Genomic DNA, 14,563 nt, shown 5'->3' with positions numbered 1-14,563 from the left:
CTCCAGGCAAATGCCGGGATGGATACTCTGAAAAAGGCACGGCCGACTTCCTGCACTATGCTACTGCAATCCGAGCCTGAACAGTGTCGATAGGGGGCTTAACTCTAACCTTCTTTCCTTTCTTCTATGAGGGTGTGTTGAAAAAATCTTATATAAAAAATCTTAAAGCTTTCTAAGCAAAAGAAGCGTTATTAAAATTCTACATATTTATTCTTCATGCCTACATATTTATTTCTCAACATAGACATGACTGCGACGAACACATGTTTACCAGTGAAAGCCAGCTTGTTGGTACCATCACTGTAGAATGTCTGATTACGTTGCCGGAGCCATAATCTCACCTCTGCTTGCACCGTTTCATCATTATCAAAGTGACATCCTCGAAGACGTTCTTTAAGTTTTGGAAAGGGATGAATATCGGATGGAAACAAGCTGAGAGTATATGGAGGATTATCGATTATAATGTAGCCAAGACGTCGGATTGTTGCATACATCGTAGTTCACGTGTGTGGTCTGTCATTGTCATGCTGAAGGAGAGAGTGCTCCATGTGTGGACAAAGTTTTCTGCTGTTAGAAACTCTATTACAGCACTCTGTTTCTCACGCACCGACATACTTATGTTAAACACTGCCATAAAACTGCCACTTGTTTCCTCAGGCTCACGCTCCAAAAGTGTCGCATTCCTCTGCTGCCATACTTACTGCCAGACAGCAAGGCAACACTGACTGACCCATTATCCTTGTATACTGGGCAGACCGCTTGCGTTGCCAGCCCAACAACCGCGACTCGTCTTCTCAGGTGCACAGTCCAAGACCAGGCAGAGGCACCGCTCGCTGACAAAACTCCAGAAACCATCCACCTCGGGGCGAAGACAACACCAAATGGTGCGACCTCCATGCATCCCAAGCCGTGTAGTCTGTCAGCCGCCGACCACTGCACCAGCGCTGACCTCAAGTTGTGTCCCTACGATGTCACTCACCAGACTTAGCGATGTCTCAATCTGCTCTGTCGTCTATTTGCGGCGGCACTGCGGTCGGCTGCAACGCTGCCTCTAGTGCTCTGCCTCAGCAGGAAGACATCACCAACCCTGGAGCCAATTGCCGAGTGGGATGAATGTTTAACTGTGCCGTGTGCTGCTAAATCACGACACAGTCCTGTACCTCGTAGCAAACATATGGCGATTCTCCGCGGTATTGTCAGTCACGGTGACGAGCCTGCAACAACTCTTTGGTCATTTGCATATTCCTATGGATGTATCGTGTGATAGATCCAGTTGACTACGGATACCTCCATTTCCATGAGTGCGTATTCTTTGTTGCGGTATTGCGGCGCGGCACGTTTCCTTTTTACCGCCCTGCCAATGTCCAGCAATGTTCATTTGTCTAGCTAAAAGCTGTAGTAGAAAATACTAGACTACTACTGTCTATTGCAGGTCCCAACATACATAGAATTGTCCGGTAAATGGGATGTGGCTAGTACTGAAATAAAAGTTTTAACTTGGCAATGTAAATTTTCAGGTGTATTTTTACGATAAAGATCACAGTTAATACTGCCAAGTCCGTACTAAGTGACTACACAATGTAAATTTCCCACGCACACCACAATCACACACGTAGCCAGTTTATGGTATTTAAACCCGTTACCGAAGTTAGTAGAGTTCACTGGATCGTTTAGTTATGAAAATGCTCGCTCAAATGTTGTGCACTCTGCTCTACACGTAATACCTGTTCCAGTCTTAAATCGCACAACACGCCACGCGGTTTTAACTAACAGTCAAAAGCAATAATTTTGATATTCCGTCCGAAATTCCACACGACTTCCACTATACCGTTCACTTAAATACACTTTGTACTGCTTCGCGAACTCGTAATTAGCATTTTTCCGCGATTTTACAGTACTTTCGTCAGACCTGCTTTCAATGAGATGTTACTAATTCGAACCCTCGGCCTCGACGTCTCCAGATCACACCAAAGGCCTTGCTCCCAGCATAGATTGGCGCGAGCCTGCATTTTTCTGATTGGCTGACATCACAAGCAGCAAATCAGGTTGCAGTATTATCCCGCGCTAACCCGCGATTTACTTCAATGACCAATCATAGTAAAACATTTATTTCTATGGCAACTGCTAAATAAATAAATTTAGAAAAGTATCAAATATAAAATTACTCTTTAATTATAGTAAATCCCCTGTACAGTTTAACTGGTACTTCGTGAATAAACAAAACAATTTTCATTTACTTCTGTTCTTCTTCACTCATACAACACTCACACTGCTAATTACTACACATATAAAACAATTATAATTATGCAAATACATTAAATATTAGTCAAACATAACTTTACAACATTGTTTTAACTACGACTGCTAACACTGTCCGTCAACTGCTGACCTCTGCCGCCTACTAGTACAACTACGTGCAGCTCTGTAACTCAGGTCCATGTCACCTGGTGACATCTGTCGATGACTCATGTCTATAACGATATTGTCCTAACAGGTGACAGGAGCGACGCGAAGGCGCTACGCCTCAGTATGTTCGTTCAATATGGAAACGCACATTCATTAAAAGATCTATGGTCTTTCCAAATGTAAGACTTTTGTCTTTAGTGATATTAGCTATTTAAGAATCTGTGATAAGAAAGAATTAACATGAGAGCTTTACACTTTATAGGATCATTTCTCTGAGGAGGGGGAAAATAAAGATGCAGATACAAAGAAAAAACATATAAGAAAACGATGTAATTGTTTCCATCTCATGAAACAATAAGAGTTAACAAAAATAATTAAACAGCTGTCAGTTAAACAAGGTTGGCAGAGTAGATCTGGAAAGCTGAGCCGCGCTGACAGATGTACATGCATGTTTAGCGAAATGTATGAAACTCTAATTTAATAACTGAAGGTAGAATTTTCAACGAGACTTGAGTAAAATCATATTGTCTGAAACCCAATGGCAACTAATTTGTAGGGCGTATCTGCGCTTGTCTGAAATCATCCAATTAACTGAAACTTATTCTTATGGCGGCAGTAATCATAGCTGATAAACAGGAATATCTCTTTGGAGTTTGTTTTTATTTATTTTATTGACACGTCAAGTTACGTAGGAAAAAATTGAGGAGCAAATCTCCAAGGTCATGGAAAGTGTCAGTACATGAAATTATACCATAAAAGCAATAAAACATGAAAATAAAACGTTTATGAACCCAAAAAAAAGTCAATTCATAAGTTTAAATAAACTCAATCAACAATATAACATAAGAATCACCTTAAATTTTTCAAGGAACTCCTCAACAGAATAGAAGGAGTGACCCATGAGGAAACCCTCCAGTTTCAATTTGAAAGCCCGTGGATTACTGCTAAGATTTTTGAAACTCGAATGGTAGCTTATTGTGGCGAGTATTAACTGAGTGATAGCCGCTTATTCTTGAGAATAAGCTGGTATTGTTAACAGGAAACGACAGTAAAGAATACATGTATTGAGAAGCCAATGTCAAAATACCCAGACTAGCGAACAGGGGTCGACAAGAGGTTCGCGAACTTAACGAATTATTGCCCGAACCGCCCGTTTCTCAGCCAAAAATATCCCTCTAGAATGGGAAGAGCTACCGCAAAATATAATACCATACGACATAAACGAATGAAAATAAGCAAAGTACTAATTTTCGTGTCAAACGATCACTTTCTTCAAATACCGTTCGAATAGTAAAAATGCCAGCATTAAGTCTTTGAACAAGATCCCGAACGTGGGATTTCCAAGGCAGTTTACTATCCATCTGAACACCTAGAAATTTTAACTGTTCAGTTTTACTAATCATATGCCCATTCTGTGAAATTAAAACGTCAGGTTTTGTTGAGTTGTGTGTTACAAACTGTAAAAACTGAGTTTTTCTGTGATTTAGCGTTAGTCTATTTTCTACAAACCATGAACTTATGTCATGAACTGCACTATTTGAAACCGAACCAGTGTTGCACACAACACCCTTTACTACCAAGTTAGTGTCATCAGCAAACAGAAATATTTTAGAGTTACCCATAACACTAGAGGACATATTATTTATGTAAATAAGGAACAGGAATGGCCCCAACACTGATCCCTGTGGCACCCCTCTTTTGACGGTACCCCACTCAGACCCCACATCACAGCCATTCTCAACACTGTGGATAACGACCTTTTGCTGTCTGTTGTTAAAGTAAGAGGTGAACCAATTGTGAGCTACTCCCCATATTCCGTAATGGTCCAGCTTTTGGATCAATATTTTGTGATCAACACAATCAAACGCCTTAGTTAAATAAAAAAAATATAACTAGCGTTCGAAACCTTTTGTTTAACCATCCAGTACCTTACAGAGAAACGAAAATATAGCGTTTTCAATTGTTACACCACTTTTAAAGTAGAATTGTGCATTTCATAGCAAATTCCGTGACATGAAATGATCAATTATCCTTATATACACAGCATTTTCAGTAACTTTAGCAAAGACTGATAGCATAGAAAAGGTCTAAAATTGTCTACATTATCACATTCTCCCTTTTTCATAAAGTGGCTTTACTACTGAGTACTTTAATCGTTCAGGAAACTGACCGTTCCTAAAGGACAAATTACAAATATGGCTAAGTACAGGGCTAACATGCAGCACAGTACTTTAATATTTTTGTATAACAATAAACTCATCACTGTTTGTCTGACCATTGTGGGTTTTATATAAACACATCCATGATGTCTTGACGAAGAATAGACTACCAAGAGCCGGCCGGGGTGGCCGAACGGTTCTAGGCGCTACAGTCTGGAACCGCGCGACCGCTACGGTCGCAGGTTCGAATCCTGCCTCGGACATGGATTGTGTGATGTCCTTAGGTTTAAGTAGTTCTAAGTTCTAGGGGACTGATGACCTCAGAAGTTAAGTCCCATAGCGCTCAGAGCCATTTGAACCATTTGACTACCAAGACAGCAATAACCAAATGCAATGAACTCTGCAAACATCCTGTACGGCTGACTGGGTGCATTTTCTAGTAACGTCGTCTCTAAGCTTCCCTCACGCGTTTTACCATTCTCCAATTCTCCCTTGAAAACAAAAAATGCACAGCCATTCAAAATGCCGGATAGCACTGTCGTGTCAGTTGAAGCAGTACCATAGTCTCACAGTGAAATGAATTCATGAGAAAATTTTGGTAGTGTATATACATTATGGGTGGTCGTAATCATGTCGCAATTCTTTGATCACATAAATGATCTTGTTGAAAAAAGTATTACTGGACGTTACAGTTTGAACTGAACCTGTGGTTACTGCTATCGCTTACACTGCAAATGTCTGTGAAAGGTGTTTCAATTTCATTTCTCAACGGTGATGACTGTATTGTATAATAAGAGTTGAGAAAGAAGTAGTTAATATTGTATCATCTACGGCAGAGTAGGACCGATTTCATCTACTGAGATACATTTTCACCGATGATTACTGGCTGTAAAGGAAACAATATATTTAGATTCGTAATAGCAAAAAAAATTATGCAGACAAGTAAATGCATCAGAGAACACAGAATGATAATTTAGAATTAAACGTTTTATACACGCGGTGCTCTGCAGCAAGCAAGAAGCTTAGACACTTCTTTTAATCATAAAATATAAAGGTTTTCCTTAGAATTTAACGTCTCGTCTCTTGTAATAAGATCATTCGAGGTGAGGCACTAGCTTAGTACAGAAGGATGGAGGAAGGATCTGCTGTGACTTTATCGGGGTACCTACAACAGGATTCGGTTAAATTAATTTAGAGCAACTGCGGGAAACTCCGATCCTTGCTAATGTGAATCCAGTGCTGCCACATTCTGACAGTGAGTGAAAGCAGCCATATTAACCTGCCACGGTGGTTGGGACAATCTGACACAGCACATGTCCATGATGTCGTCAAAGATCGCACTATCCCCTCGAGTGGCAGTCTCACACAGAATGGGCGAACTACGACGTCTCTATGCATTTAATTATGACCATATCATTGGCGCTAGAAGCATGGGGCCCTGTTTCACGGACAAAGTGCAGCTGCGTAGGTTTTCATAGGTCGTAATGGTAAACGTATACCACGAGTACATTAATTCTGGCGAAATTGTGGACGTAATTGTCACAGTGTGTGGCTCATAACTAGTGGTGACTAAAGTAGTTACCGCCATCTCAGATTGCCACAGTTGACAGGGAATTAGTTCAGTCACCAATTCAACAACGTGTGATCAACCGTATCGCCCAGTACCATCTCATCGTTCTTGGCGTACACACGCCACTGGTCCACAAACGGAACTTCGACAATCGTAAATCACAAAGCACATAGATTAGTGTGAGCTTTGGAACACCAACGCTGGACACCCGAGGAACGGAATAAGCATGCCCGGATTAGTACAGTTTAAGTTCAGCCCAGTGCGGAAAACGTAATGGAGACTGGAAAGTGCCTTTAGCACGTTTGCTATCACTATTTATCAGCTAGCGGTACAGCGATCTGCTAGCACAAGTACACCTTCCAGCACGCTACTGGAGATCTCTATGTTTTAAAAGTACCACTCTGGTTATTTGGACACTCCTTAGTCATGACGGTCCTTGGGGTGTTATCGGAAGGGATATTTGTCCAGTGAATCCTGATTGGGCCGACCTGCGTGCGTTGTGGATGCCTTTTAAATGATCATTAATAAGTGCCACTCCACGCCACTTTCGCTGCCTTGCCTCAGACGTACTAGGAGTCGCTGCCATCATCACAGCCAAGACGCTTGCCACAACCTACACGCTATTAGGTTACAATGAATTCTCGAAATAAACCATAGGTTGTGGCTAGGTCAAACTTCGACGTATCGTTTCTCCATGGGATGCTAGTGCAGCAAAGTGTTCAGAAGCAGTTGTGTGAAATTTGGAAAATAAGTGAAGGGTACTAACAAACGAAGCGTTGAGCAAGATTATGCTAGAATATTTCAGTTGTTAGGAGCTTCTCCCTGCGAAGGGAAGTATTCGCGTTCGAATCCAGATCTGGAATCCGGTTTTAAACTATCAGGACGTTTCAGGGATTCTGATTCCAGTTCTTTTGCTGAAATCAATTTACCCTAACAACACTACCAGTTTTCATTTTATTTTTGTTACAGACTTTCTCTCGAGAGAATGTTTACAGTGAGATGAAATTAAAATTGTCCATTAGTCACATCACGCACAGGCGAAGATGGCTATGAGGCATAAATAATCGCCTGGAAATGATCGGGAGAAGTTACAGTTTTACGGAGAAATGTAGGAGCATCAACCAGAAACCTATCGTAAAGCGCTCAGCGTTACTTTGCAACGGTGAATATCATGAGGAGATGAAACGGAAGATGGATAATCGTTTTTCTACATAAGACATTTTAGAACTTTTCTACAAGATACTAAGCACAACCTTACTAAAAGCAGGGTGCTAGCCAAGTTTCATTACTGAGGAATAGTCTCTTAACGTTTGGAATTAAATTTCAACTTTTTTCGTTGTATATGAAAATGTCTGTTACAACAGTAAAATAAATTTCGTCCATCTTGCGAGAGATACACATTACTGACAGAGTAATATGGGCAGAAGCCACGAAGTTATATCTTCAACGTAAACTGGATTTGAAATGCTCACAAAGTGAGTGGAAGACTTTGGAAACCGGCTGGCTGGTGCGAATAAACGGAAACGGTGAAACTTTTCCCCTCGCAGCGCTCCGCGGCGTTCCATTTGTATCGGAATAATTGGTTTCGTGTCTTATCACTTACTATACACTCGATAAGATGGCTTCTGAAACATGTGCAGCGCTGGTAAGTCCTTAAACAGTTAATTTAGCTTACACTCCACGAAATTGTTTCCGCAACGATGTTTACTTTTTGCAAGCTCTCAGAAAGACTGCGTCTCGAAAAACGGGCGAAGAAGAATACTTTAACACCGTAGCCAAGTCGAAACTTGAAGTAAACACGACGCTATTTCGAACAGATTGCTTGCTTTCAGGCGATTTTACTTCGTCCTCCGGATCGTATCGAAACGGCTGCTTCAAAAATTACATTAGAGCAAACGGATAGATCCACCATCGTAAAATACTTATAATAGACGTTGACTGGAATGTAGTGTACGCAGACTTGACGTAGAAATTTTTCATAGTTTGTAGTAACAGACGCATAAGCTCAGAAGCGACTATTAACACTTTATATATTTCATTGCAGTATATGCATTTCTTTAGCCTGGAAATAGCTGTTCAAGTAACTTCTCTTATTTTCCAGCTTGCGTATCTACTAATTATCCCAAAATTTTCTTTCCTATTTCAGTATAAAACACGCAGCGTCACATTGAAATTATTTCCAATTGCTATTAGAAGCTCATCTTCAATTTGATATAATATGAAATGGCATTTAAACGCTTTCTTTACGCACCAGCACATAGTTTCGACAGTATAATGCCATTTTTTGACAGTTGCTTCACAATGTATTTCGGGAATACTGTAAAATGAAGCTCATCTTTCGACAGACGATGGGCCTCCAGGAAGGTGACACAAGTTCCTTGAGATCCCTACCTCAGCCAGCGTTTACCCACACAGATTACATTTGAAATAATCTATTTAGACATCATTAGATTACTGACCACGTACATAGTACCACTTCTGTTAACTTGATGGCCGTTGCTAGATGACACTGAACGTCATTATGTTTCAAAACATACTCTAGACATTGTTTCTGCATCTGCCTTAGCTGAAGACAATGATAGCTATCACAACATGATAACTATTGAGTATATCTTACGGTCGGTAAACCTATCGTAACTACCTTCAACCCTACGCCCGTTTCTCTCGCCATTAAAATTCACTCGAAGTTAAAAATTCCCTACCGAAACTCAAAACTGGCCGTCGTTTAGCTTTGATACGCAATAAGAGTGTTTCTTGGCTAACAGAGTGATGGTGCTAATGATTCTGTTACGAAATACATTGTTGTTTGTAAAAAATGTAATACCGAAATTGCTACGCAACAATATTATGACGAATGATTTCTCATGGACTTTTGATTCTAGTTTCAAGATATCGTTTTGTCGCTTGATTTAGCGCTCTGTTTCCTTGTTTTCTTTTTGGGTCTGTTTTTCTCCATATTTATTGCAAAAACAATCTTGTGCTTCCTTTGTTACATATTTTAGTCAATTTAATTTTCTACTATTTTTATTATTTATTGTTTCCTCAGCTTCAAAACTAGCTAATTGTAAATGCTGTGTGGCATATCCTACCAAACAACACGATTCTCTGCATAATACGTCTGCTTTCTGTATTCTGTTTTTCCCAGTTTTGATATAATTTCTTAACATCTCCTTCGTAACCTTTCCTATTCCACCTGTGTCGTTTCCATATCATTCTGGGCTCCAGATGCATAACCTCGTAAACGTCGTCCTTAATGTCGGGTCAGTACTTTACACGAAGAGATTTCTTTCGTAAAAGGCGACATTATCCAACTTGGTTGCTAAGTTTGTCAGAATTTTAGTTTCCCACAAGTGTACAGTGTAAACAGAAAACTTACTTAATTCTTGTAAAATATTTTTCTGAATATTTATACGTACCAGACTGTTCATTCATTTTTATTATTCCTATACATTTTTAGTCAGTCAGAATACTTTTAAAAAACGTAATACATGTCCTAAATTTGCCTTAATTTCAGACTCAGAGGCGATATCAGCAGTCTAACATTCGAAATCTTTCCTATGGCTCTTTTTCATGCCATGTCAGGATTTTATGTTCTTTCTTTGACTTAACTACGTATAGTTTAAAATTGTAAACTTCAGACTGCCTTCCGCAATGATTAGTTTTCATAAGTTTGTCGTTAAAGTCATTCATTTGTGAACTTCCTCGTCTCCTGTACAACTTGATTTTGTGGCAGGGTTGATGAATAATATGTCACATGAGTCGCCTAGATAGTGGGCAGCAGAAGAACCATATTTCTGACGGCCAGAATGTCGCTTTGCACTCAAATCTGCCAGAAGTACTGTCCCTTGGCTATTTCCAAAGACAACGATATGGTCAGGACTTCACGGGAGACAAAAACTGAATTTATCTATCTTTCTGGTTATTGTTTGAAAAAATTGTCAGTTTCTCATTCGCCATACACTACAGCTACGATTTTTCAAGACTGATAATACCTTATTCCATTGTACGTCTATTACTTTCACGTTATAACATTAGGTTGTGCTTTTGGTCAACCATAACCTATCAGTTAAACTGCACAGCTTTTTTTCTTTGCTATTTATATTGATTTCATTTCTTAGCGATGTGTATTGTTGGATTTTTCACATTTTGCCCAGTTTCCAGTTACTCTCATTAGCGAATGTGGATGTTTCATTGGCTGCAGATTGTTTGTCGCTGTACTTGTCGTAGCTGAATATTTTTCTGTACAATGGTTCCAATTCTGTGAATGAACTGATACTAAAAATTTAGTTCATTTCTTCTGTTAGAGGCTCCACAATATTCAAATTCACATCATCACCCATTAACCTGACACTGACACTTTTATACGTAAGTACCTATTTTTTTAACGTTCGCCTTCTCTTGACCGCGACTACGCTGTGGTCTATATCAGTACGTGCATCAGCATATTTGAAAATAATGTTCTCTATAAGTAAGCGAATTCTCGTAAATATTCCAAGAGTCTTTCTATTATTTTAGTACTCTGCTTCAGTCAAATCAACGTTTGTATTTAATCTTACGGTGCATTGCTTCACAGATTCTCGATACAATTACATACTTATTCCCTATTAAGTGTTTGTTTTGCGACTCATTTTCCCCACATTTCGTTAGATGGTTCAGGTTCTTTACTAATCAAATTTTTCGTTGGTTGTCGCCTCTTATATGGTTTCATTCCTACAATAAGAATTAAATCGTTATGTTTTTCGCAATGACCCAGTTTTATGGACACACCACTTGCACACAGTTTGCTAATTAGCGTGATGGTTGTCCAACATACCTAACCGAGAACCTTTCTGATTTTTCTCGTTCAGTACACCAGTTGTTAGAGTGTTACATTTACTACATCTCTTTCATTTTTCCGCGCTATATTAAGAACATTATTAAACTTTATGCTCATACTCGTGGATTGTTAGAATTTTGCGTTATCAGTGTGATAACCTAGATCTGAAAGGTTTTCACTTTGTGATTAAAAAAGGTGGAAAAGTTCACGTTACCATCTGATGCTCTGTCTTTCGGGTCGGCTTCTGATCCTAACGGTAAGTGGGACACCTGAAACGCTACTTGTGGTTTTGTTATTCAATTGTGAGTCTGTTAAAGAATTACGTTCTGGATCCTATCCAGAAATGCTCAAATACTGATCTAGCGTTCCGTAAGAGCAGACTTACATCTGCTTTTCGCCATCGACGTTTGGTTCCCTAAATTATTACACTTAATTTTTAGTGTGCGACTTCAATAATTCCAATTACTCATCTACATTACCATTCATATGTCTCCACTGCCAATTTGTCCTTCAATATTACTTGTATTCCCTTCTTAAATTTTCACTTATATAGTCTTCGATAATTCTTTATCATAATTAGTGGAACAGTGAAAGAGGTCAAAGGACAACTATAAACTTTTATTTCTGCGATACTAAATTCTGTTTTTAACGTATCTTTACCAAACTTCGTGACTTTCCCTAATTGCTTCTACTTTGGACAACAATATCATGCAGTATACCTAGAACAGCGGGAGGGGTCAGTTGAGTCCAAGCGTAACTTCTTTTTAGAATATTGCTGTTCTCATTATTAAAATCGCATTTGTGTTGCATTTTAATTTGGTCAGCAGTCACTAGGTCTAATGATGATAATCCCGTTGTTGGAAAGTTTTCCACGCTGGACTTCATAACGTAACTTTTCATTCGTATTTCGTGTCCTGCTGTTGCTACTCGCCACATAAGTTAGATGGTGTTTCATGCGTGGAACAGACGGTTTCAATTACGAGTCGCCAGCGTGGATTTACTAATGAAGAATTGTTCTGTATTTTGGAGAACTCAGATACTGAATCAGACAGTGACTTATCGAATTCTCATGGTGATTTTCTGCCAGAGGCAAATGGCGATGAAGATAGTGAGACTGATGAGTAATTATCAAATGGTTCAAATGGCTCTAAGCACTATGGGACTCAACATCTGAAGTCATCAGTCTCCTAGACTTAGAACTGCTTAAACCTAACTAACCTAAGGACATCACACACATCCATGCCCGAGGCAGGATTCGAACCTGCGACCGTAGCAGCAGCGCGGTTCCAGACTGAAGCGCCAGAACCGCTCGGCCACAGTGACCGGCAGTAATTATCGTCAGTAGATGCCTCCCCATCTTAACTTTTTACACAACAGTTTCAGGACTCAGTTCGTGATGTGTTGGTAAATGTGCCAACACCTTGTAGATATAGGAGGCCGAAATGCACGCTATCTAACGCAGACGGGAGTGAATTCTGGAACAGGATAAGTAGTGAATGGTAGCAAGAAAAGTACGTAGCTGCTATACTTAACTTTTATATCTTCATTGGTTTACAACGTTCTTGTAGAGACATGCTTTATACGGTAACTATCAAACTATGTAAGGCTAATGGCGCCTTGCTAGGTCGTAGCCATGGACTTAGCTGAAGGCTATTCTAACTGTCTCTCGGCAAATGAGAGAAAGGCTTCGTCAGTGTAGTCGCTAGCAAAGTCGTCGTACAACTGGGGCGAGTGCTATCCCGTATCTCGAGACCTGCCTTGTGGTGGCGCTCGGTCTGCGATCACACAGTGGCGACACGCGGGTCCGACATGTACTAAATGGACCGCGGCCGATTTAAGCTACCACCTAGCAAGTGTGGTGTCTGGCTGTGACACCACAGTTCGCACAACAGTGGTGGTGGCAGCTAGAGACAGACAGAATGGACGGTTGCCGCCACGCCATCACCTCGAAGAAGGACTGCTTTGAACGTCCTGAAGGAGGAGAGGAGGGCTCACTGCATATGGCATCCACCGACTGGATGACTCCCTAATCAGTACCTTCCGATTTGTGACAGTACTGACTCACTTACTAAGTTACAGATAGACGATAATATGAGATCTGCTAGTAGTTTCCATTACTGGAAAGTAAAATCCCCTCAAAAGATATGCCAAGTGCAGTACAGACAAAGGAAGATCAATATCGACTACAGTTACACAATGGAGTGTGAGCGAACCATAATGTCTTTTAAGCTTCTACTGAGTGAGTCTGAGTACATTACAGTAACATCTCATTATCTGGACATTGTCCTTTTATTATATCAACTAACATGACGCAAGTACACGATTAATGGTAACAGAGTTCAAAACCAAAGCACTCATAAAATATTCCCTGCACAACACAAAATATTTACTTTTGTTTTAGTTGCTTGGAGACAAGATCCTAAAAACATAATTAATGTCATTTAGGAATTGGAACGCTATGACATTAACACTAGAACAGCAGAAAATTGCGATAACCCTAGAACAGCAGGAAGGGGTAATTTGACCCATAATGAAAGATTTGCATTAGAAAATCATAACATGGTTAAAATACGACCTGTATGTTACATTGATTTTATGTGAATAGGGGGAACTGCGGTTTCTGGGCAGAAAAGCGCTGATGTCAGCACTACTTGGTGTCAGCGTTCCAAGAATTGCACTGATGTCAGCACATTTTGGTGTCAGTGTTCCAGGAACTGAGGATGTCAGCATGTTCGGCTGTCAGAATTGCAGGAACTGCACTTCCTCGATATATTCAAAGTCACTGACCTACCCTGTCCATCATTCTCATCACACTGTTAGCCAGTCACCAGGAAAGCCCACTACTTTTGGGCAGTTTGCTATCCATTTAAGGTCTGTATTCTGTAGTGAGAAAACCATTTTAATTTGGCAAATTGTTTTTAAAAGTTGCAGGATATTGCAAAAATGCGGATGTACCTGTCCTAAAGTTGAGCACTTTGTGCTGATGCGTATCTACCTACTGTAAATTGATGCGTAAAATGGAATTAACAGTTACTTCACCCAAAGAAATAGAATCCATCATAGAGTCCTTGAAATCAAAGCATTCTAGTGGTTATGATAATATATCAACAATTCTTGTAGAAAAAGATGTGTGCAATGTAGATGCAACTGCATATTGTAAATACATTAATTAGCTGCGGGATGATAAGTGTTTGCTCTTGGTTAACACCATCACACTCATGTTTCGTCAGCGTCATGAGAATGTCGCGTTATGTCAGTATCATGCAGACATCAACATCGCGTTACGTCAGTGGCATGCCAACATCAACGTCGCCTTAAGTCAGTGTCACGTTACATCGACATCATGCTCTCAACCAATCCCTAGGGAGGTCCTAGCGCTCTGGACGAAAAGCCAATCACAATGTAGCTTGTGCTTAAAACTATCTGAATGATGCTGTTTCTCGCCAATGACTGTAGGGCTCCATTGCTCTCAGGAAACTTGCTCTCCATTCTAAGCCTCTGTGCTGTAGTGAATGGACCAGGTGTGGCTAAGTTTTTATTATTATTCCAGTTACACTAGTTTCGTCATTCGAGGTCTGTTACGTTGTAGTGTAAAGGCCATTGGAATCAGAG

This window comes from Schistocerca serialis, chromosome 3 (genome assembly GCF_023864345.2).
Source record: "Schistocerca serialis cubense isolate TAMUIC-IGC-003099 chromosome 3, iqSchSeri2.2, whole genome shotgun sequence".
Taxonomy (NCBI): domain Eukaryota; kingdom Metazoa; phylum Arthropoda; class Insecta; order Orthoptera; family Acrididae; genus Schistocerca; species Schistocerca serialis.
The sequence above is the reverse complement of the archived record's forward strand: the minus strand, read 5'-3'. Positions refer to the sequence as shown.